The sequence below is a fragment of the Narcine bancroftii genome, chromosome 1 (assembly GCF_036971445.1).
Source record: "Narcine bancroftii isolate sNarBan1 chromosome 1, sNarBan1.hap1, whole genome shotgun sequence".
NCBI lineage: Eukaryota > Metazoa > Chordata > Chondrichthyes > Torpediniformes > Narcinidae > Narcine > Narcine bancroftii.
In genome coordinates, this window is record NC_091469.1 from 348,090,379 (window position 1) to 348,116,805 (window position 26,427).

At 37.8% G+C, this 26,427-nt stretch overlaps 1 long non-coding RNA gene across 1 annotated transcript; it reads right to left on the minus strand.

Annotated features, from left to right (window-relative positions):
- Positions 1–8,121: 8,121 nt before the first annotated feature.
- Positions 8,122–24,893, minus strand: LOC138752508 (uncharacterized). The gene is made up of 3 exons (XR_011350713.1): positions 24,630–24,893; positions 8,537–8,630; positions 8,122–8,411 (listed from the first exon to the last, which is right to left on the minus strand). It is a non-coding gene; the product is annotated as an uncharacterized lncRNA (long non-coding RNA).
- Positions 24,894–26,427: the final 1,534 nt, after the last annotated feature.

Below are 26,427 nucleotides of genomic sequence, written 5' to 3' on the forward strand. Positions count from 1 at the left end.
GGCAGAATGGATCGTGTAACGGTTAACCCAGTGCTGTTACAGCACCAACACTCAGGATGGGGTTCCAATCCCATGTTATCTGTAAGGTGTTTGTATGTTCTCCCTGTGTCTGCATGGTTATCCTCTGGGTGTTCCAGTTTCCTCCCACTATTCAAAACATATCAGGGGTCAATTGAGTGTAAATGGACGGGATAGGCTCATGGGTCGAAAGGGCCATTACCATGCTGTAAATTTAAATTGTATCCAATGACTAATTATTATGGTCCATATCATCTTTCTCTTTGATTTGGATTACCATGTGATGTGTTTGCTTCATTTCTGTCTGGAATTAAATTTTCTGCAACAAGGAAGCTTATGGGGTGGAAACGAGTAAGAGAAAATATTAAAAATTAATGCAAAAAAATACCCAAAAGGAAAACAAATTTTTCAGAGCCTTCTTTGCATTGCATTCCTTTATATAAACTACAGATGGATAGGAGCAGGTCCCAGTGACTAAAAGCTGATTGATATAAACACTTTGGTATCAGGAGAAGACTGTTAGACTTTACCTCCCAAACTTTGTTAGCAGAAAATGTCTGCACTGCGATTGGAGAGTGCTATGGATAACCTTGTATTTATTAACTGGAAAATAAAATGGAAGGGACAATTGGCATTACATCATTAAGAATGAAGTCAAGGACAGCATGCATGGTTCCAGATAGTTTCAGTTTTTCTACATATATTTATTCTTCGTAAACTGATGCATCCTTTCAAAGGGCAATCTTCAAGCAAAATTGTTTCTGATAAAGATCCTGTCCATGCACTATTGTATACTAGACAAAGATATAAAATTAACAATGAACCATATCAGATCTTCTTGTGTACCATTCATCCAATCTTGAAATTAATTGGACCACATCTTCAATTAATTCTCAGAAAATGTGAATTTTGTGTTTTGGAAACAGAAGAAGGTGTTTACACCCAACCCCAACCAACCAATTTTCCCTTGCAACCGCTGCAACCGTGTCTGCCTGTCCTGCATCGGACTTGACAGCCACAAACGAGCATGCAGCTGACGTGGACATTACCCCTCCATAAATCTTCGTCTGCGAAGCCAAGCCAAAGAAAAAGATTTGACCCTACTTTACCATTCAATAACATGACTGATTGACATCTCACATTTTCTTTTCTGCCTCATCTCACTGTTCCTTTACACCCTTAATCCATCGCAACCATCAATATATGCGAGAACTGAATATTTATAGATCTATGAAGAGGGGGAGAGAAAGAAAAATCCTTGTTAGATATTTTATTCACCTATTTGTGAGAACAAGCCGCTAATGTTTGGATTCTCAAACTGAAATAATAACCTCTCAGCATGTCACCAATCCGATTTTCTCAAAACCTTTATATCTTCATGAAATCACTGTTCAGTCCTTCTGACGAATATAGTCCATCCTTTTTCTTTTTCTTTTCATAGTCCCAAATCCTCATCCCAAGAATTTAAAAAAATATATGGTGCACTGACTCCAAGGTAGGTATGAATAAAATACCTAAATGAAAATCCTTGAAAATCCTGGTGTGGAAACATGAACATTATTGATTCATGATTCATGGACTGAAGTTAAAGTATCAATCCCTGAAACTTTCTGTCCATAAACCAAAGTTACAGAATAAAAATTTGGTATCTATGGCTACATTCAAACAAGACACCTTCAAATCAGGATTTAAATATTTACTTGCTCCATTTGATCTCGAGATGCTGAACTTGTCTCATCCTCATCCTTTATCGATTCTACAGGCCCTTTTATTTAACCACGACAAGTTCATATGAGATATTCCTGAAGGATAAAAAAATATATAGGGCTCATGTCTGGAAATTAATCTTCAGCCATCATTGCTGAATATCTTGAATAATCTTATCCATAAACACAGCATCTGACAATGTCTTTAATAGATTCATTTTGAAGCCAAAGTCAAGTTTTGACATGATGACAGCCATTAAGTGAAAATAAACATCTGAGCAATTTTCTTCTCTTCTTCCTTGATGTTAACAATGAATAGATGCAGTGATATTTAGTTTCATCACTAATACTTAGTTGCCCCTCTGTTCCTGGAAATAAAATAATTGTGTAGTGAATGGCAATTTTAAATCGGTAGGAGGACTTTAAATCCTTGAACCAAGTAAAAATTTGGTGTAGAAGATCCATACTCAACAGTGACCATATGATGCCCGTCAGTGCTTGATCATTTACCTGCATCTATTTTCTTTGGAAACAGAAAGGCTTGCCTAGTATTGGAGGGAGTGCAATAAGCAAACACAAATTGAGATTCAAACACAAAGGCTGGATCCCGCTAATGTTAAAACTTAGAGTGTCTGCCACGACATAACTGCTCAATCAATCCAGATGGATGCTTGGTGACCATTTTGACTGTTGCCTTCTTGGAAGCCAACTCCTTCTGCTGCTCACTTAAATGTCATAAGCAGAAGGTTGTGTTTTTTAGCAGGTTGGTAAAAAATGACTAAGTATAAGTTTCAAATGAATCACTGACATAGAGTAGCACAAAATAAAACAGGCCTTTTAGCATGTCTCACCCATGCTAACCAAGTTGGCATCTTGAACATTCCATTTGCCTATATATTTAGTCCTTATCATGCTAAATCCTTTCTATCCACACCGTCTATCCAAATGCCTTTTGAAAATCATAACTTTAATCACTTCTAAAATGTCCTCTGGCAGATTGTTCAAGGTACAGATTACCCTTTGAAAAAGTCACTGCTTAGTTTCCTGCCCCTCATAATTTTACAAATTCTTTGAGATCATCTCTTAGCCTCCTATGCTATAAAAAAAACTAAAGACTGAACTTCTCACAATAACTCAGGACCTCCAGTTGTAGAAAAATACTGGTAAATCTCCTTTGCAACCTTTTAGCCTAATTGACAACCTTCTATCGTTGGATGACCAAAAAAGCTCACACTACTACTCCATATATAATTTAATCAATGCCTGTGTTATGAGGTCCCAGCATTGTACACATAACCCCATCCAGTGAAGGAAAATGGGCAAATGGCTTTTTACTCTCCTGTCAACCTGAGTAACCACATTCAGCGAACTATGTATCCATAATCTCAAGTCTATCTGTTCTCCAACACTCTCCAGGGATCTTCCATTTACTGTATAAGTCCAGCTCTGGTTACACTTTCCAAAGTGCCACACCTCACACTTGTCTGAATTAAGTTCCATTTATGCTCCACCTTCCCAACTGCTTTAGATTCTGTTGTTAGGTGTCCTTCTTCACTATTTAATACATCCCAATTTTGTTGTGATCTTTAAATTTACATTTTTCCCACTATATTTCCATCCAAATAATTAATATATACAATAATTAAAAATACAGAAATGCTGGAGGATCTTAGCAGATCTTGAAACATCCATAGGAGGCAAAAATATATAACTGAAGGTCTAGGCTCTTTTTCAAGGTATGAGTAAAAAGCAGGCTTGACATCTGAGTTTTAAAAAAAGGCATGACAAAATGTGTTAATTGAATATGGATGAGGACAGGAGAGAGAAAGGTGAGAATTAATTGAGGAGAGGATATTGGGAGAACTGGCGTAAAGGGAAGAGAGAGAGAGAGGGGGGGAGAGAGGAAAGGAGATGGATAGATTGGGGGGGTTAATGGAAACTGGAAAAATCAACATTAATGCCATCCAGTGCTGTTCCTTTAATTTGCAGGTGGCCTCAGTCTAGCAGTACATGAGACCATGGATAGATATGTTGGCAAGGGAACGGGGTGGGGAATTGAAATGGGTGGCCACTGGAAATCACCACTAAGGCAATGGACAGAGCTGAGATTCTAAATGAAGCAATCTCCTAATCTGTGTCCAGTCTCTCAAACATAGAGGAGAGCACAAAGGGAGTGCTTGTTGCAGAAGATGACCTCTGTAGATTCACAAGTGAAGTGTTGTGAGGGATTCATGGAGGGAGTGGTCCATGCAGAAGGGGGGACAGGGGCAAGATGTATCCGGTGTTGGATCACGCAGTAGGTGGCTGAAATGGCGGAGGAGAATGGTGGGGTGTTTGGTAAGGACAAGGGGCATCTTGTCCTTATTGCATGTGTGAATGGATAGGGCCATGGCACAATCAAAGGTAATTGAGGATATTCAGGCGAGCACCAGGTTGATGTTAATAAAGGGGAAGCTATATTTTTTTGAAGACATCTCTGATGATCTGGCATCTTCTCTTTTCCACATCTCTCTTCCCACAAATCACCCCCTTGATACCTATCCCTGTGACAGCAGGAGGTGCTCCACATTCCCACACCTCCTCCCTCACCACTTTCCAGGGCCCAAAACAGTCCTTCCAAGTGAAGAAACATTTCATTTGTGAATCTTCAGGGGTTATCTACTGTATCTCATGCTCCCACTGTGCTCTCCTCTACATCAGCGAGACTGGTTGCAGATTGGAAGATTGTTCGGTTGAGCATCTCATCTCTCTGCCACAATAGCAGGGATTTCCCGGTGGCCACTCATTTCAATTCCCAGCCCAATTCCCATGCCAACATGTCTCTCATGGTCTCATGCATTGCCAGACTCAGACCACCTGCAAATTGAAGGAACAACACTACATGTTCTGATTTGGCACCCTCCAATGAGATGGAATTAATGTCATATTTTCCAGTTTCCATTGCCCCCCCCGCCCCATCTATACATATGCCTCCTTTCCTCTTCCTCTCTCTCTCTTTTCCCTTTTTCATCTTTCCCTCTTTGCCAGTTCTGCATTCATGATGCCAATATCGCCTCCCCCAATCATTTCTCACCTTTCCTCTCTCTTCTGTCCTCCTATCCATTATCCAATTAGTGCCTTTAGTCTGCTGGTCTCTACTCCTCCACCTGTCTTTTCTTATAATTCAGGTGCCTGTCTGCTTTTTATTATACCTTGAAGAATGGCTCAGGCCAGAAATGTTGGTTAAAGAGCTTTACCTCTTATAGATCCTGTGAGTCCTTCTGAGTTCCTCCAGCATTTGTGTTTTTACTACAATCACATCATCTGCAAACTTCTGTGTTTCACTCAGCATAGAGGACAAACTGGTTACCGACTTCTATGTCATAACACTGGTCACAAGCCACCAATCAGAAAAGCAACCTTCCACTACTACCCTCTGACTCTTTACACTGAGCCAAGTTTGAATTAGTTGGCCAGCTCATCTTGGATCCCATGTAACCTACCATGCTGGTCCTCACCTTCGGCCTTGTGAATGTTCTTATATATGATGTCCACTCTCCAATCTGGTGTTCAATATCAAAGAAAAAAATCTGCTAGGCGCACGCAGCAGGTGAGGAGCAAAAGTGAGTTTGATTTTTGTTCCAGATTGTAACATCAGCATTCTCTTGTATTTCCGGGGTGTTAAAAGAAGCCTAGTTATTGAAATGGAGGAAAATAACTTGTAAATCTTACTTACCATGATTGGTCCCACCTCTTAATAGAAAACTAATGCTGATAATTCTCCAATTCTAGTGACAAGCAAATATACCAGCCATCTGTGCATCTGTTATAAACTATTACCAGGATATGAAACTAACTTTTAACACTGAAAAATCTTTGGTCTGCAAGATAACCTTCCAATGACAATGACTCAATTTCAAACAGAATAACTTACAATAACAAATATGACACCAAAGAACCAAAATCCTGAATGAGATTTTTTAAACAGAGATCTTGCATTTTTGTTGCATTATTTTCTTGAGTAGCCAGGTGAAGTATACGAGGTTTTGTCACAATCTTCCACATCGCTATCTGTTTCTAATTTCAGAATTTCTTTTGTTTTGATTATCTTGATAATCTGATTCTTTATCAGAAGACTCCTCTCTGATATGGAGGAGCCCCACAGGGGAAACCGCTCAGTGGAAGGATTAAATCTTACATAACCATTGATCAGAACTGTTGCTTTCAGTTGGGGGTGTGGGGAGGTAAACTCTTCTCCAAGACTGAAAAAATACTGAATAAACCAAGGACTAAAGGTCAAAATTCTGCACTTTGGTTCAAGTTAATGGAAGGCAAATTGGAATAAACCCCAAATTTTCCCCAGAGCTACCGATCGTCCATCACTGTTGTGAATGCTGTTCAAAAAGAAATTAGTATTTTTTTCATTAAAATATTCATCAAGATAACAGAGCTTACAGCCATTTATTGGCTATTAGAGATAAAGCATAGTGATAATTATTCCTGACAACAGTTTCTTTCTTTTTCTTTGGCTTGGCTTCACGGATGAAGATTTATGGAGGGGTAAATGTCCACGTCTGCTGCAGGCTCGTTGGTGGCTGACAAGTCCGATGCGGGACAGGCAGTGGTTGCAAGGGAAAATTGGTTGGTTGGGGTTGGGTGTTGGGTTTTTCCTCCTTTGTCTTTTGTCAGTGAGGTGGGCTCTGCGGTCTTCTTCAAAGGAGGTTGCTGCCCGCCGAACTGTGAGGCGCCAAGATGCACGGTTGGAGGCGATATCAGCCCACTGGCGGTGGTCAATGTGGCAGGCACCAAGAGATTTCTTTAAGCAGTCCTTGTACCTCTTCTTTGGTGCACCTCTGTCTCGGTGGCCAGTGGAGAGCTCGCCATATAACACGATCTTGGGAAGGCGATGGTCCTCCATTCTGGAGACGTGACCCACCCAGCACAGTTGGGTCTTCAGTAGCGTGGATTCGATGCTTGCGGACTCTGCCAGCTCGAGTACTTCGATGTTGGTGATGAAGTCGCTCCAATGAAACATTAAATGGCATATTTTCATTTCAGGAGTCGAGCAATCCTCTACCCTTCATAGTGCATCTCTAAGCTAATCTGAAACACATTTGTTTGCTCAATATCCCTTGTTGAAAAATAATCACTCATTCTCAATTATTAACTGAGTTAAAAGATTTCTGAGCTTTCACTCTGCACTGTTTGAAGAAATGATTTCAAATTTCTGGGGAATGGCAGGACTTTAATTTCTAGATTAGGTTTCATACTTCCAGAGACCATGTCAATGAAATACATTTTCCCTGGAAATTTGTCACTTTTGTTCCCAGTGTCAAATGCTCCATATTGGCACCGCAAAACTAGCACCAATGCTCTTTCTACAAAATCCTCCAAATTCACTGGAAGGGTCAGCTAACTAATGTCTATGTCCTTTCCCTGATAAGGTCACCTTTCTTTCAGGGCTAGTTATACTCATTAGCATTGAGGGATAGTCTACATTATTCATTGGCTTAATACTGAACTCCCAAATCAATTGATTCTAAGCACTGTTGTCAGAAGCAGATAGAGGAGAAGATTCAAGGAGGAAATCCAAACTTCCTTGCAGAAATGCATTGTCCCCAGTAACTCCTGGAATTCTCTGCCCTGTAACAGTTCCGAGTGGCTAATGACCAGTCAGGATGGTATTGACGTCCTAAAAGCCCTGAATCAGGAGCCATATCCACGGCTCTGTGAAAGTGTTCACAAGCTATTCACCATCCAACCCATTCTGTGAGCCATCACTTTCCCTCTCTGGAGAAACATCTGTGCCTTTGTTATTTCAGATTCCACGGAACTGGCCTAGAAGTAAATCACCCCAATGGACAGCTTCAAAGGAATAAAGTTCAGAGGTATGAAACTTAATGGAATACAATTTGGAGGATGACCTCAATAAACTGATGCTCCCTGTGTTGGCCATTTGGTTCCACTGACTAGGAATATATTTCCAGATGATTTCATCCATATGCTTTACCAATTCCTTACAAAATCCTAAACATTCCAATCAAATTATTCATTATATTCAAAAGGACCCTCACCACCCAGGCCATGCTCTTTTCTCACTGCTGCAATCAGAAAGGAGGTACACAAGTCTGAAGATACACACACAACATTACAAAAACGGCTTATTCCTCAGATTTCTGAATGAACAGACTATCAATCTATGGACACTACCTTATTTTTTCTGGGGTTTTTTTATACTAGGTATCTTTTATTTATTTGTATTTAAGGAATTGCAATTTATAGTAATTTCTGCACAATACTGCTGGCACAAAACAACAAATTTCATGCCATGTTCATAACAATAAACCTGATTCTGATTCTGAAATTAAGAGGCTGTAGCAGCTGCTACACACAGAAAACACCACTAGACTCAGTGGGGTTTCCAGTAGAACTCTTTACTTGAATTTCGCATGCGCCCCTTTAAGGGCAACAGGAGTTCTGCCCTGCACTGCAGTGACATCATCACTAGGCCTAAGCCATGCGGCAGTGAGTAAGCCCTGACGGCGCCATCTTCTGCATCTGCCTCGCCAGTGCAGCGGTACAAACGGGGCTGGTTCGCTCACAGAGATGTGCGCCGCCGCAAAACTTCTTTTTTCCATCTTGACTAAGGAATTAATGGTGTACAACTTATCATATTGAAGACTGAAAGCTGTTTTGCCATTGCTCAATCTGAAATAAAATGAAATAAAATAAAATTTAAAACCCTTCTTCAATATCCACCTTTAACCCTCTTCCTCTGTATATCTATATGAGGACATTTAAACATTTATCCCTAAGATGGATTTATCACTTGCCTTAAAGTGCAGCCAAAATCCTACTTCATTTCTATCAATGATGTTCAGGGTAAACCTTCCCATCAAGTTATTGAACAAGAGAACTTCCAAGGTGCTGTGGTAAAATGATATTGGTAAAATTAATGAAAATTCTACATTAAATTTAACTAGAATTAGTGGAATGTGAATACATAAATTACTATTTTTTCTCTATTTCTAGGATTCAGAATTCTCACCATCTGCAGTAAATATAATTGTCTGTATTGGCAGGTACAAGAGATCTCTCTGGTACTTGTTTGATGATAAATCTATAAAAGTACTTCTATTGCAAATGGGCTATCTGTTTTATTATGTGGTAAATTGGAAATTCTGTCTGCTGTGTGATCTACTTTATAAACCAAAATTACAGTAATTCTATATTCTGCACTGAGAGCTCACCATAGCAATGGTAGGAATAATTCAGTGAACTGGATGAAAATTCAAGGGAAGCATGTCTTAAAATCCTCAGTTTATGCCTTTGCTAAAGAAGAAGCTTTGCAGGAGAGTTTGAGATTCATCAGGTTATCTGTGTACCCTTTTAACACCATGGTTGACCAGTTCCACTGGTACAGTAGCACTGCAAATGGAATACAAAGGATCCAGGCATTGATGGCATTAAAGGTAGGGGTGAATGGGGTGGTAAGTAGTCAGTGATGGGTGGACGGTGTGATGAGGTCATTTATAACCAGCTACAAGACTGGAAATTTCCACACCACAAAAGTTAATATATTCAAATCTTTACCACCCAGAAAACAAAACCAATTTACTACTGAAATTATTCGAGCAAAATATTAGAGAGGCTTGAATCATAAAAAATGGAAAACACCAGCAATACTCAGTGAACCACATCAAAATAACAAATAATATCTTCCCTCAGCCATTTCCTGACTTGCCAGATATTACTGATATTTTCTGTTTCCATGCACACATTTACAGAAAAGCACAAAACAGAATTGCTAATTTTTCCCACAATAAAGGATTAAAGTTGTGAGCTTTGGGGTTCAAAACAAGAGCAGTGAGCATAAGACTATAAGACAGAGGGACAGAACTAGGCTAATCAGCCCATTGAGTCTGCCCTGCCGTTTCATTATGTGCTGATCGATTCACTTTCTCACTCAGCCTGACTGCCCAGCCATCTCCCCATAACCTTTGATGCCCTAGTTAGTCAAAAACCTATCAATCTCTGCCTTAAATATATTCAATGACCTGCCTTCCACAACCACCCGTGGCAACAAATTCCTTAGATTTACCACCCTATAGCTGAAGAAATTCCTACACATTTCTGTTCTAAACAAACACTCTTCAATCCTGAAGTTGTGCCCTCTTGCCCTAGATTCTCTCACCATAAGAAACAAACTTTCTACAATGACTCTGACCATGCCTTTCAACATTTGAAATGTTTCAATTACCCCCCCCCCACCCCAAATTCTCCTAAATTCCAATGAATACAGGTCAAACACTCTCACATGTTAACCTTTCGCCCCCAGAATCATCCTAGTGAGCCTCCTTTGAATTATCTCCACTGTCAGCCCATATTTCCTTAACTAAGGAGCCCAAAATTGCTCTCAATACTCCAAGTGAGATCTCACCAGAACCTTATAAAGGCTCCACATCATATCCATGCTCTTTTATCCTATTTCTATTGAAATAAATGCCAGCATTTCATTTTCCTTCTTCGCTACCGACTCAACGTGCAAGCTTAGTTTAGGCTATACTTCAGGAGGAATTCCTCCTGATTATTTGGAATTTTCTCCCCATTTAAAAAAAAGACTCTGACCATATAGTTTTCTACCAAAGTGCATGTCCGAAATAAATCAGAAAATTCTGTAGACACGGTGATTGAAGTAAAAACACACAATGCTGGAGAAGCTCAAAAGGTCAAACAGGGTCCTTTATGTAGCAAAGACAAAAATACGTAACTGACATTTCTGGCTTGAGCCCTTCATCAAAGTCTGAGAAAAATGAATTGCTTCATTTTTCAAGAAATGCTTGCCGGCATTTTCTCAGACTTTGATGAAGGGCTCAAGCCTGAAATGTCAGTTCTGTATCTTTACCTTTGCTACATAAAGGACACTGTTTGACCTGCTGAGCTTCTCCAGCATTTTGTGATTTTACTTCCTGGCATTATATTTCATTTGCCACTTCTCTGCCCAATTTCCTATCCTGTCTTAGTCCTTATGCAGCCTTTGTGTTTCCTCTACACTACCTGCTCTTCCACCGTCCTTCGTATCATCTACCAATTTGGTTAGAAAGCCATCATTCCATACTTCAAATCGTTAATATACAACATAAAAAGAAGTACCCCCAACACTGAGCCCTGTGAAACACCACAAGCAACTAACAGCCAAATAGAATGTGATCCTTGTATTCCTACTCTCTGCTTCCTACCATTCAGCCAATACTCTATCCATCCTAATATGTTTCCATGCCCTCTTATCTTGTTAAGTGATCTCATGTGTCAAATGCCTTCTGAAAATCCAAATTCACTACATTCAGTGCATCTCTCTTATCCTGCCTGCTTGTCACTTCATCACAGAATTCCAATAGGTTTGTCAAGCAAGTTTTTCCCTGAAAGAAATCATGCTGGCTTTGGGATTTCATTTTGTGTTCATTTAGTCAGATATCTATTGAATTTGATTGGAAGATGATCACCTTCTGCATTCTTAAGGACTTTATATTTAATAAAAAAGATATTATGTCCCTAATTAAATGTTTTTCCATGCAGCATTGCCAATGTACTTTTTGATTAGTGATGCATTGCCAAACCAAACATCCAACAGAGCTTCAACATTTAACCTACATACTCTCTCCTTCAAAACTATTGTAATTATTTTAGACTGAATGATAATATGTTTTAGGGCACGGCAGAAGACAAGGAGAAGACACTCTCAGTTGTTCATACTGTGCCACTCCAGACGACCACAATAGTAATACCATTTTCTGTTTGGCACTATTTTTAGCAGATGCTCAGTGAACTCACATAAATCTTCTTTACCACATTACTGCAAGTGTCAACCTACTTCATACCTATTCTTAAGACAAAAATGCAGAGGATTTTATGTGAACACCTTAACAGGTACATTGAAACAATACAGAACCCAACATTTTACAAGATGCTTTGAATCAATCAAAGTACCCTTTCAATTGTAAATTAGAAGATTTTCCAGGATGTCCTGTTTGTGGGAAAGATACTCAGAACAAATGCTCTATCCTCAGTCATCATCAATGTCCAGATTTTAAAAAAAACATTCTTTCTCACACCTCCTAGAATTAAAGTCAGCGTACAAGCAGAAAAAGAAATGATTGGACTTTTGAGCATTGCTATCTTGAAAAACATTTGCTACAGATGTATGGGAATGCCAGTAACAGAACTCACACAACATCTTGACATAATCATCCTGCGTCAAAATTCTGACTATCTTGGATATTAATTTCCTCCAATGCCAGTATAAGTGTATGATGGAGTTGTCATCATTTGCCTCAACCAGTAAAGCATCTCAAGAAGCTCGACACAACCTAAGGCAAGTCTAGTTGACTGTTTCCCCAAAAAGCCGTACCAAACATTCAAATCCTGCACCACTGATGCACCCTGACTTCAGAATGCACCATCCATAAAATTCACTTCTGCTTCTTGCTTATCATTTCTGACAGTATCACCGGAATGCCTCCAATCAAGAAGTATAGGAACCTGACCACCCATAGGTTCCCTCCCAAGGCACATTCCAATAATTTATTTTTATCATCTGTTGATTAAAACAGTGAATTTCTTATCTGAGAGTGTTCTGGGAATACCTTCATTGCAATTACTAAATTGCTTCAAGAAGGCCACACACTGTTCACAAATGCCAGCTTTGATTTGTGAGATTTAAAAAAAAAATCACAATTATCCACAGACAGACGAGGCATCAGTGTCTTAATGCAGCAAGCCTTACAGATCACTTAGTCTGTGTTAGTTTGCTCTAAATGTAATCTATTTTATGCCACTCCTTTGTCTAACCCCTGGTCCTGCTCAATCACTATTTTTTTTTTAGTTGTTTGTCTCATTCATAATCAAGGCACATGAATAGCAAACAGGATTCTGGAGAAAACAAAAATATACAGTTATTTTATTTTAAAAGATTGCAAGAAAATAGGTGCCATTGGCTTCCTGTTTCTCCATACAAGACAGTAAGTCTGATTGATAACAACAGGAACTGATGTAGCATAGAGCAGGCTGTAAAAAATGAATTCATCATTATCACTGATGAAACAATTTTAATTGTAAATTATGATTAGTGGAGAAAACTATCCTTGCTGCTGGGAAATATGTGTGACCAATATATTTTGATTTGAATCAAATTAACTGCTGCTTCGCTTGAATTTATCTTTTGCCTTTCACTTTGCAGTCTATTGCTCAAGTGTTACATCAGCCAATAAATGTACTCCTGTGAATACTTTTATAGGCCCTTGAAATGCTAAGAAGAGATGATAGTTAGTCTAAATTCTGTAGGTACTGTAATTAGTCAAGGCAATTGGCATGGGTTTATAATTCTTAAATATTTTAATTAAGTGTGTGTGTGTGTGTGTGTGTGTGTGTGTGTGTGTGCATACTTACACACACATATGTCTGTGAGAGTGTGTGTCTAAGTATGTGTGTGTGTGTGTGTGTGTGTGTATATACATACTTACACACACATGTGTCTGTGAGAGTGTCTGTCTAAGTATGTGTGTGTGTGTGTGTGTAAAATATATATAAACATTTACTGGAGACAAACCTGTTGGATTTAACTCATGATAGACAAACACTGGTTAGAAAATTGAACATTTCTTTCCCCAACATGCTATGACAAAAAGCTTTAAAATGAAATTTTAAGCTTTATTTTTCAATATTTTTATAGTTTTCAATAAAAATAAACAAGTTAAAGCAATCAAACAGAGTAAGCACATAAAAATGAATACACAGGTGTAGTAATTATACTAGAAAAAAACTATTATATTATAAACAAAGTACCTTAACAAACAGCCTAAAAAAAAGACAAAAAAAAGTATACTATGCACTTAAAACAAATTTAAAATAGATAATTGAAAAAGACAAAGACAAGATATAACTATTCTACAAAAATGACTCACTTCCCTTCCAAAGTTGCTGGTGGTTACATATAATTTACTACCATATAGCTTCTAAAATCACAAAGCAATATCCGAATAATTTTACAAATTATGAAAACAGTTGATAAAAGGAACATAAATAAAAAAAAATTCAAGCCCATTACATTAAAAGACCATCTGATTTCTTCCAAGTTAAACATGCCATCATATCAGATAGCCATTCAATATAAGTAGGAGGGACAACATTTTTATATTTCATCAGTATTGAATGTCTACCAATAAGGGAAGCAAAGGAGATTACATGTGATTGAGAAACTGTTAAATTCAAGTCAGTTATTTTAGTTAATCCAAATAAAGAAATTAAGGGATATGGTCTCAAATTTAAATTAAGGATATAAGATATGGTACGAAAAATCTTTCCAAAAAAGGGAAATTTTATGCTTTGATTGGATTTTTCTGAAGAGATGACCAAGAGGATTGATGAGGGTATGATGGTAGATATTGTCTTTATGGGCTTTAGATTAGAAAGGCTTTTGACAAGATGCCATATGGTAAGCTGATCCAAAAGGTTAGATCTCATGAGATCCATGGCCAATTGGTAATCAAAATTGGTTTGGTGGTAGATGTCTGAAGATTATGGTGGTGAGGTGTTTTCCAAGCTGGAGGCCTGTGACAAATGGTGTGCCTCAGGGATTGTGACCACTGTTGTTCACCATTTATATGAATGAGCTGGATAAGAACATTGGTAGAATGGTTAGTAAGTTTGCAGATGAATCAAAATTGATAGTATTGTTTGAAAATTTGAAATTAGAAAGAACAAAGGGAAGGTTATCCAAGTCAAAACAGAATATTGAGCAAGGGAGTTCATGGGCCTGGAAATATCAGGTGGAGTTTAGATAAGTGTGAGATATTGTATTTTGTTCTATCAAGCAAGGATAGACTTACACAGTAAACAATAAACCCTTACCGTGGGTTTTAGAACAGAGAAAACTAGAAACGTGAACAGTTCCTGGAAAGTGGTGAATAAGGTGAATCATGGTGACAAGGGCATTTGATCTGCTTACCTTTATTGGCCAGGGCATTGAGTAGTCAGAACATTGTGTTACAAGATATTGCTGAGGCCACATTTGGAAAGGTGTATGTCTTTCTGGTCACCTTGTGATGGAAAGGATGTCATTAAGCTGGAAAGGGAGCTGGAGGTTGTTGCTTGAGCTGGAGAGCTTTGGTAATAAATCAGCCAGGATACGATAAAACCTTTTTCCTTGGATTATTGGAGGCTGAGGGGGTGACATTACTGTTGTATACAACATCATCAAAGGGCAACAAGACAGAGTATTAAAAAAAATCTGTGCTGACCAACCTACTAATGTATTCACAGATATCTTCAATATCTCACTCCTGCAGGGTGTGGTACTACCTATTTCAAACACATGCCAATTATACGCAACAGGAGTATCTTAATGACTATAAACTGGTAGCACTTACATCATCAGTGACAAGGTGTTTTGAAAGGCTGGTGTTGAGGCATATCAACTCCTGTCTGACCAGCAACATGGATACGTTCCAGTTTGCCCATCATAGCAACAGGTCTACAGCAGATGCCATCTCACTGGGCTCCTCTTAAAGCCCTAGAACACCTGGACAGCAAAGATGCATTCATCATGATGCTCTTTATCGACTACATTTCAGAATTTAAAATCATCATTCCCTCAAAACTGATCAGCAAACTCCAAGACTGGGACTCAACACCCCACTGTGAAATTGGATCATGGATTTCCTTATCTCCAGAACACACTCAGTGAGGATTGTTGAGAACATCTTCTCCATAATCTCCATTAGTACTGGAGCACCACAGGGCTGTGTTCTTAGCCCCTGCTCTACTTGCTACACACTTCAGTTCGACAATAACATCATATATAAGTTTGCCTATAGTATAAGGTAGTGGGTTGTATAAAAAAAGATGATGACTCAGCAGACAGGAGGGAGATTTAAAACATGGCTGAATGATGCACCAATAATAACCTTACATTCAATTTAATCAAAACCAAGAGACTTATTGTTGACTATAGGAAGGGAAAGCCAGAGGTGTACGATCCAGTGATAATTGAGGGATCAGAGGTGGAGAGAGTGAGTGTATTTAAGTACTTGTAAGTTACTATCTCGGGTGATCTTTCCTGGACCCAACAGACCAATGGCATCATTAAGAAAGGACATCAACATCTTTACTTCCTCAGGAGGTATGGTATGACACCAGAAACCCTAGCAAATTTCTACAGATGTACAGTGGAAAGTGTGCTGACCAGCTGCATCACAATCTAGAATGATGACACCAATATCCCTGAGCATAAAGTCCTGGAAAAGGTATTGGACACAGCCCAGGTCATCACAGACAATTCCCTCCCCGTTAATGAGAATATCTCCAGGGAATGTTGACATCGGAGAGCAGTAGCGATCATCACTGATCTATAACACCCAGCACATGCTCTGTTCTCACTACTGCCATCAAGAAAGAGGTATATATGCCACAAGACTGGCACCACCAGGTTCATGAACAGCTGCTACCCCTCCACCATCCGACTCCTCAACAACAAACTCAATCAGGGACTCATTTAAGGACTCTTACTTGTGCACTTCATTGATTTCTTTTAATCTCTCTGTATTGCACAGTCAGTTTGTTTGCATTCATACCTGTTTTCAGTTCTTTATTTGCCTAAATGTATATGCTGTGTACAGTTCTTTTTTCTTGCACTACCAGTAAGTTGTAATTCTGCCTTGCCCTCGGAATAAGGAATCTCAGGGTTGTATGTGATGCCAATATATGTACCCTGATAATAAATCTGAAATTTGCAGTCTAAATAAGGTTAATTGTCTTTTCAACAAATAAGGAGTGTCTAAAACCAAGCGGGTCAACCTTTTCACACAGAATGATGAGTATATGGAACAAACGGTCAGAGGAAGTGGTAGAGGCAGGTAAACTATGGCATTTAAAATATATTTGTACTTGTACATGGATAGAAAAGGTTTAGACCAAAGGGACATGAGAGGCTGCAGATGCTGGCATCTGGAATGACACAAAATCTGCTAGAGAAACTCAATGGGTCAAGTAGCATCAGTGGGAGCAAAATAACTGTCAATATTGTGAGCTGGAATCATATAGAAATGAGTTAAATAGGTTAAAGGCAACAGAACCATCATGAATGAGTTGAGCCAAAGGACCTGCTTCCATGTTGTATAACTCCGTGACTCTGAAGCATGTTGTGAATGGAGGGAAATCTATTTTCTGTTTCCTTTACTTGTCAAGATTAGAAATCCAACATGACTTAATGAGTATAGGTTCACCATGTATAGATTTAGCCCTTTAGTGAAAGTGAAAATAATTCACTTTTTCAAAATGCTGAACATTTCTTGTAACTATCAATGCAGCAAACTGAATGACCTCCCCTGAAGAGGACAATAAACTAAATCACAGACAGGACTAAGAGAAAGCCATTTCAAAGACACAGTAAACAGGCAAGATTGAGATATAGATACTGCAATGAAAGAGGTTAGTTGTTGTGTCAATCAAATAAATTACCTTTGATTACAAAATAAGATGGTTGCAGACTCTTGAGTTATTATCTGGGTGAGTTGTTACAAATTATCTAATGGTAAATTAGATATTTTTAGGTCAGGCAGTTTGCAAGACTACAGTGATTGCCTTTACATTTGGGAATTAGTCCTTTGAGTGAGGTTGTAATCAGAGTCAGGTGGAGGATATCTACAAGAGGCATTGTCTAAGAAAACAGCCTCTATTCTGAAGGACCCTAATCACCCAGGACAAATCCTATTCACACTGCTACCATAGGGAAAGGATTGCAGGATTCTGAAGATGAAGACCTGGCAGCAGAAGGATAGCACCTTCCCCTATGCCATCAGATAACTGAGTGGACTAAAGAACTACAGACACTACCTCACTTTCTCTTATTTAACACTATTTTTTAAAATGTAGTTTTATAGCAATATTTGTACTGTGATGCTACCAAAAACAACGAATTTTGTGACTTGCTCATAACAATGAATTCTAATTCTGAAATGTGAAAATTGTCCATGATGCACAGATCATGTCAATGTGCCATGTTTTGTGATGCATTTAATAACATAATCATCACTAAACTGTTAAATATCTTGACTTGATGTAATTTTATTTTTAACTGATGTTATAATTACCAATAATAGTTTAATTCAGGTGGTCTTTAAACTTAAATATTTACTGATTTCTCTCTGTACTGATGTTGGATGTGTGGTTAACTTCTTCCAGCATTTCTTTTGATTTTATTTTAAGCATTTAATCAATGTTAGTGAACTTTTAAAAGAAAAGCAAAAAAAAAACTACTAATTTTGGAAATCTGAAATAAAAACAGATAAACCAGGAAACACTCGGGAGGACAGGCAGGATTTATGCAAAAAGAAAGAGTTAATGTTTCATGGTGAGATAATGAGAATTGAAAAAGAGAACAAATATTCAACTCCTTCACAGTTCTGAATGAATGTCTTGGACCTGAAACATTAAATCCTTCTTTCCATGGATGCTGCCTGATCTGCTGAGTGTTTCAGCATTTTATCTTTTAATTTCAAAATATTGAAGGAATAGTACTTAATGTTGGTTATGACAAGTTTTAACCCATCTAGAGCTGTTCAGGTTAAAGGCAGAGAATGGATGGAGGAGATAATTACCTACATTGCAGACCATCAATTGGCATTTGCTTCATTGCAAAATCTTCAAACAGTAATATTATGACAAGTTAATAGCAAGTCTAACAATATGAAATATTACATACCAGTGCATAAATTGACATTTGATGATTATAAATTTAATCTTGTTTGATGCTGTTACCAATGAATGTTATATTGCCTTGTGAAGTGTAGTGTGCTGGCATAAATTATATAAGACAGTTTTCTGTTAAACCCTTCTTACAATCTCCACAAGTTACTAGATGGATGCAAACACAATAAATGACAAAACCTTATTATCAGATGAGGACACAATATCTCTTAGATGCAAGTAAATGTTCAACTTCATCGTATGATTATAATCCAATAGCATTGAGAGTTGAATAACTAAATTTGTTTCACCTATTGGCATGTTGTCAATTCTCAACTAGTTATAATTTGATTCATTTTTTTTGTAATTAACACTGATTCTTGTGATTTTGCTTTTACATTTTATTAGAACTGTTAATTGTGCTTCTAAAATAGTAATGGGTTCCATCATTAATGCATAAAAATATATGCACTTTAACCTAAACTTCAGTTACATTATTTATGCAGTAGGCTCAATGGTCAAGTATCAGCCCATTCAAGACCAAGCAAGCAGTCTGATTGGCACTCAAATCACCATCCAAACATCAATCCCTACTTCACCAGTACTCCATCATTGTGGTGCATTTTCCAAATCAATTAATGTTGGGCATTGCAGGCAAGGCCAATATTTATTGTTAATTTCCTCTGAGAAGGTACTGGTGAGTTGTCTTCAACCACTTTTAGGAAGATATTCTTGCATTCTCTTTGAAGAGGGAAAAATCTGAATTGATGAGAAACTACCAAAATATTACTAAGTCAGGACACCATATGTCTTAGAGCTGGCATTGCACCCATATGACTGATGCTCTTGCTCTTCTCTTGGGGGTTTGAGATGTTTGCACAGTATCTTAAGGAGATAAATGAAAGGCCAGGTTAATGTTGAATTATTATGATTTGAAAGACATTATTATGTTGATTCCAAGGTGAGAAATCCACTCAACAGCTTTCGATGTAATTATGTGATTGTGATGGCACTAGCAATGGACTTCTCAGTACAGGTGCTCAATATGTGTGTAGCGTCTGACATGGGTTGCCATGGTCACAACTTGAATCTTAAGCCTCACCTTAGACCTAAGAGTGAGGAATGAATGGCATCTATTACGGGAATATAAAGTTGAAGAAAGTTTTATTTTAAATTTGGGAGAATGTGTCTTTTGATACTGATCAAACTTTGAGTCTGCAAATCATATGTAATTTGGAAGGACCAAACATAACTCTAAGGTAGCTGGTACTCCTCCTCAGCTTGTAGTAACACTCAGAACAGCCAATAATTTCAATAATAATTCAGGAATCCAAATATTTTTATGAGCAAATGACAGGTCTTCGAGTGTGAATGTTAAAAGTATTTCATTTGTCTGTCAAATTAGAAGGAAAATGCACTTTAGAAGGGAACTTGAGTGAGTCAAAATAAAGTCCTCAAAATTAACATAAGGATGAGATCTTGTTGGGAGGAGGTCAGAGTGTTAGGGTGTGAACTTCAAATTAACTTATACTTTAGTGTTTTAACTTCATGATTATTTTCTTCCTGGTCGGTTTCCAACAAATGGGGCAGCCTAATGGGAAAGCTTGTTTCTGTATTGTAAGTGGATAATATCACGTTGGGTACAGGGACCATGGAACTCAATCCATAATCTTGGATGGGTTCCATTAAAAAGGAATGAGATCTCCAACATTGGATGTCGTTCATTTCCATTACCAAAGAGCAGGTAGGAAGGCTAGAAGTCCCATCCTGGCATCCTTTGGATGTGGATGATGCCTAAAAGTGTTGAAGACAACTCACCAGTACCTTCTCAGTAGAAATTAACAATAAATGTTGACCCAACATTAATTGATTTGGAAAATGCACCACAATCATGGTGTATTGGTGGAGTAGGGATTGATGTTTGGATGGTGGTTTGAGTGCCAATCAGACTGATTGCTTGGTCTTGAATGGGCTGATACTTGACCATTGAGCCTACTGCATAAATAATGTAACTGATGTTTAGGTTAAAGTGCATATATTTTTATGCATTAATGATGGAACCCATCACTATTTTAGAAGCACAATTAACAGTTCTAATAAAATGTAAAAGCAAAATCACAGTGTTGATTGCAAAAAAAAAAGCACAGGGAAAATTGTTCGATTAGTGACTCATTTATGATTTTCATGGGCAACAAGCAGGATCAAGTAATCACCCAGTCCATGAAAATATCCTTTCCTTCCTTCAACTTGCTGTAGCTTAGGAACAATGATTCATAGAGATATTGAGAGGCTTGACTCATAATCATATAACCATATAACCATTTACAGCACAGAAACAGGCTAGTTTGGCCCTACTAGAACATGTTGAACATCTTCTCCCATCTAGTTCTACTGACCCGCATTTGGCCCGTAATCCTCCACACCTCTTCCATTCATATACCCATCCAACTTTTCCTTGAATATTAACATCGATCTTGCTTCTAACACCACTGCCATACCCACACTACCCTCTGTATGAAGAAATTCCCCCTCATGTTTCCCTTAAACTCTTCCCCTTTTATTCTTGATCCATTCCCTCTTGTTTGAATCTCCCCCACTCTCAATGGAAAAAGCCTATTCACATTGACTACCTTTTCCCTCAATTTTGAATACCACTATCAAATCACCCCTCAATCTTCTACACTCCAGGGAATAAAGTCGCAGCCTGTTCAATCTTTCCCTGTAACTCAAAGTCTGAAACCCTGGCAACATTCTTGTAAACCTCCTCTGCACTCTCTCTATACTGTTTATATCCTTCCTGTAATTTGGTGACCAAAGCTGTACACAGTATTCCAAATTTGGCCTCACCAATGCCTTATGTAATTTTAACATAACATCTCAACTCCTGTATTCTATACTCTGTTTTATGAAAGCCACCATACTAAATGCCTTCCTCACCACCCTATCCACATGTGATTCATCTTTCAGAGAATTATGTTCCATGACCCTTATTTCCTCTGCACTCCTTAATTGTCTACCATTTAACATGTATGTCATATTTTGATTAGTCCTACCAAAATGTAGCACCTCAAATATCAGTATTAAAATCCATCTAACTCATAGGCTATGAGTGTTCCCCTTAAGTTGCCTTCATTGGACTCAATAAATATAGGTCAGGAGGTTGTCCTGGACTTCTTAAAATTTGAATATTTAATTCCATTGAACATAGACATTAGAGCACAGTACAAACCATTCAGTCCATGATGTTGTACTAATGTATATCTACCTATCCCCCAAAAAACCTAAATACTTCCTACCTTATAAACTTCTACAGTAAAATCCTCATTATGCAGATTTCAATTAAGCAAAAACTTAAACAACCGGCATACAGAAAGAAGACTTAAGTAAATCAATTTTAAATAAATACGACTGGGGAGATGGACTCTGCAAGGGGTACTGGTGAGATAATTCTTGTGAAGTCAAGCTCATGTTTTCTCCACTGAATTAGCAAAGCCCCTCAATACGTGTGCATTCTTTTTGCTGTCACCACTTGTGTGGAGATGAGCTGGGTTGTCAGTGCAAGGAAGGTTCATCAAGGGCATGACTGGGACACTTGAATGGAGGTGTGTCGGGATGTCACTGCGAGAAAAAGTGCGATGAGAGCCTGATTGGGAGATTTGAGTCGGAGTCTATGGGATGGGGACAGGATATGGAGGGGGAGGGGGAAAATGTCAGCTTGAGACTTCACTTTCAAGATTCGGACTTTAGACCTGGCGTATAAGATGACCCTGACTTTGAGGGGACATTTTTTAAATTTCGAAGATCATCTCATATGTTGGCATATTCAGTAGGTAAAAAATATGCAAGCATAAAATTAGCAGGGGTTAATTATGATGGTGGCATGGTTAGTGCTATGGCTAGACAACACTTGCAAATCACTGGTTCAATTTTAATTTTTTTTAAGTTACGGGAATTACCTGATGAAAGTGAACAAAATTAAAGAAAATACTGATTTTTTTTTTCCAAATTATTTTACATTTTGTACTCTTTTTTGTCTTTTAAAGGGTGTATTCTTAATACCCATTTATTAGTTAGGCATTGGAAGAGTGAATCTTCCTCCCTTCACTTTGTACAGATGTCCCCTAATGTTTGTTACTCCTATGCTGGGGAAAAAAAGGTGCTCGCTGTTGTCTACCTTATCTATGCATCTCGTAATCTTGATGTATAGATAAGTCACCTCTCATCCTTCCTCACTTCAAAGAGAAAAAACCTAGCTCTGCTATCGATGCCTCATACGACATATTTTCCACGTCGGAAACATCCTGCTAAATCTCTTCTGCATATAGCTTCCAGATCATTCCTATAATGAGGTGACCAAACTGAACATAATATTCTCAGTGTGGTCTCACCAGAGATTTATAAAGCTGCAGCATTACCTCACAACTCCTGAACTCAATACCCTGACAAATGAAGCCCAGCATACCAAAGGCCTTTTTAAATATCCTACCTTCCTTCGTTGCAACACCTAGCTATCCCACTACGTGTCTTGTAGTGGTAAAATGTTCTCAAGATCTTAATATAATGCACATAGAAAGGAAAGAGAAGCATTTTAGTGGTCACTGATGTAAAATTATGAATGTTTCTGTAGAAACAATGGGAAATTTAAATCTAATATATTCAAAATTAGAAAAGAAAATATAACTATTAAAAATTTACGACTGTGTAGTATTCTTTATATAACTTAAATTGGTAGTGAATGGAGATCCTGACCATGAGGAATGCCTTGTGAATTAACAAGGTTGTAGCCTTGAGGTGTGATCTAAGGCAGACAACATTGCAAAGTTGAAAATATTTGTTCTCAGTGCATGATTGAATGAACAGTTCAGCTCAAGGTCAAGCAGAAAACCAAGGTTTCAGTTTTCTGCAGTCTTATCCATGGAGGGTATAGAATACAATAGGAAGAGGATAGAGTTAATAGTGAAACAAAAATGATTACCCTTGTGAATACCTGGAAGAAATGAAAATGAGGGGGTTGTATTCTGAATCTGAGTCGAGCAGTTCTGTTCGTTCTGAGTGTAAATTTGTAAATTTGGATACAGGTACCTTTTTTTTTTAAATTCCTCTGCAAGGATAATCTCTGTTATTCCCTTTGAGAATAATTGCCTAGATGTATATCGCTCAGGCTATTCTGAATGTAAGAGAGGCAGCTGTTACATTGGGACCCCAGTAAAATTGCCATTTCAAGGCCATTAACTCTATTTCAAAAAAACAGATAATAAGAACACTAAATCACATAATGAAGAGTACAATGAATGAACATTTTATACGTTAATATTTTGAGCAGTTAACTATTTAATAAAAAATCAGAAAGTTAGCTATTATATTGCTAATAAATTCATAACTCTTACATTGCACACATTACCAATGTTTTAACCATTATGTATTTGTGACAATTTATAATGGAAAAAAACACATAAACTGAGCAAATTATAATTATGCCCTCATACTTCTATCTCCAAATTCAATGCTTGCACTGCACTGCAGAAAAAGCTCATTTGTTATAAATAAATTTCTCAGTTTCCCATTTTCTTTGCTACTCAATAGAATATAACAAGTTATCTTTAAGCACCACTGAAATACCATGAATGCTCCTTAATGAGAAAAAATGCATGTTATTGTAATGAGAGGTTTAAAATAAGATCTCTTTACTTAAAATGGAGTAGTCCACTCACAGTCCTCAAAGTGAGCAGGTATGTTAAGTTAGGACGTAAAAAGACATAATGTCTTGATTCATGGGATCCATGAGGCCATGAAACCTGAAGATATAAGACATAAAGGAACATGGAAAAGAACTTGTTTTTGGTAACAAGGGAGATTGATTCGGTTTACAATGTAAGACTCCTTTCATTAGGATTAATGATGAGTTTTAGAGTTATAGCTGACTAGAGTTATAGTTATGTATAGATTATGAAAGAGTCATGGGCTCTTTGATTATAAGAGTGTGAGAGTGAGCAAATTCTTTGGATTTCTCCTTGGAATGGAATTGTGTTAAGTGCGAGGACCTCTGAGACTTTCCAGTTTGTTGATTTTTAAGATGGATGTTGATTTTTATGCTGCTTCTTAGACATATTGTTTTGTTAATTTTCTTAACAAAAATAAAATAACCTGTTCTTTCTCAATCATTGATCCAAATGCTTGTAAACCTACTCAATTTTCCCATACATTTCGGCGTAGTCGGCAGGATTCGGTGAAAATGTTGAGGAAGACTGGAGAGCTGGATTCACAAATCTTTTTTGTCCTAGTTTGGATAGACAAATCTGATGGGTTCAGTAGCTTTGATAATTTATCAAATGCATAGAGAACTCCTCAGAGCTGGGAGAGAGAGTTGATCGATAAACTAGAACAGCTTTCCATACAGTACCACTGGGCTTCTGATCCTATATATTGCCTGAGACAGCCACTTGCAATACCCATTTTGAAAATCTGCATTTATCTTGCTATTGGGCACTGGTAGAAACAAAGAGAAAATTAGGGACAATAACATCCTATTGTGACCCAAACTTCCCATTGTTACATGGATTATTTAAGACACACCCACCCATGAAGTCAAAGGAGCACACTAGAGCTCTATCATTGAGTGGAAATGCTACATTGCTGAGAACCAGCAAGTTACATGAACAAGTAGTTCAAACACTCCATTCCACAGATTTGGATCTAATTACCTCCCCCCAATTTGCCACTCACCTCCCAACTGCCTGATCCCCAGTGAAATCACATATAGATAACTGATGGCTCTATCATTTGGAAGAATGGAGAAGAATGCTGCAGATTGGCTGCTTTTCACCCTGATACACAAATTGTTCCACAGAAACAAAGCAATGAAGGCTCAGCCAATGTGCAGAATTGGCCATAGTGCAACTCATACTGGAAGAAGACATGGAAGCACACGTCTACATGGACTCCGGGACTACTGAAAATGACATCACTGTTTGGCTATTTAAGTGGTGAGCAAAAAAATTTAATATTGCTGGAAAACTACTTTGGGGCAAGCTCATTTGGCAAGAAGTATGAACAATATGAACATTACTTTTTACAATATGGATGCACATATAAGGATAATACTGAGATCAAGCTACACTGCAATGCTGGAAATCAAATTGCACAGATAAATGCTATAAGCACCATTGGGAAAGAACAGTGCCTCCTGTGTGCATGGACTCATTAATATCTCAGGACACTTGGGATCCAGGTTACTGTGAAGTGGGTTAAACAAGAGGTGTTGCACTCCCCTTTGATAAATTTGAGAATGTGTGTCCAAGTGTGAGACATGCCAAATATAAAATAGACCATTAATAAAATGGTCTATGGCATACATTAAGTATGGGAGTAGACCTAGGCAACTATGGTAGATTTACTTACTATATAAGACCATTTCTTCAACAATCAAGATACAAGTTAAGCGTTGAGTATGTTTAACACCAATTCAAGTATTTTGATGGATTTTCCTTTGTTATGAGCCCAGAGAAGTACAATAACAAGCAGCAACATAAATTTATCAAGCCAATGGTTACTTAAATAAATTTAAAAAAAAATCTTCATACATAATAATATCAAATTTTAAATAACTTTACCTCACCTAACTTAATCCCATTCTGATTCTAAGTGCATGTGTATGTGTTCAGGAAGGTTCTTTGTTTAACGGTCCAATCATTCACTTTCCACTTCCCTAATTTACTGGTATCAGGCAATTTCCATACTGTGCACAGAATGTAACATTTATCATCTTCACCAGGCTCTGGTGCTTTAACTTAAATTGTTACTGCTCAGGAAGGTTCTTGTTGATTTCAGAGAGCGATACATTGTTCATTGGACCTACACAAACTTATCTCCTTCAATCAGCCACTTCAGTGTCTTGTCAAAGATACTTGCCCACTTGTGGATTTTTCCAAAGATAAGCTCTTCTTCCAGGTTACCACAGAGAGTTCTTCTCTTTTCCCTTATTTCA